Source organism: Penaeus monodon, chromosome 33 (assembly GCF_015228065.2).
Source record: "Penaeus monodon isolate SGIC_2016 chromosome 33, NSTDA_Pmon_1, whole genome shotgun sequence".
Lineage (NCBI taxonomy): Eukaryota > Metazoa > Arthropoda > Malacostraca > Decapoda > Penaeidae > Penaeus > Penaeus monodon.
In genome coordinates, this window is record NC_051418.1 from 7,499,012 (window position 1) to 7,499,245 (window position 234).

Consider the following 234-nt stretch of genomic DNA (forward strand, 5'->3'; position numbering starts at 1 on the left):
CTTCCAATCAAAATGAATCACTAACTGGTGAAGTTGAAAAAAAAGCTCCTCATGTGGGGGTGGGGGGTCACAGTCCCCTGTATTCAGAGGTATAGTGAGGTACTGCCTTCATTATGTTGCCATAATATTGTTGCTTTACCCCACAATTCCCCTAGTACTTTTCATGCTACTGAGGCCAAGAAGGGGATTTGGGGGGTTCCACAACAACAGTCCCACTTATATGTGTGCTAGAGG

At 45.3% G+C, this 234-nt stretch overlaps 1 protein-coding gene across 1 annotated transcript in view; it reads right to left on the bottom strand.

Annotated features, from left to right (window-relative positions):
- The window catches only part of LOC119593971 (AP-1 complex subunit mu-1-like), a gene marked incomplete in the record, with an annotated part of 8,551 nt that overhangs the window by 7,804 nt on the left and 513 nt on the right, over positions 1-234 (bottom strand).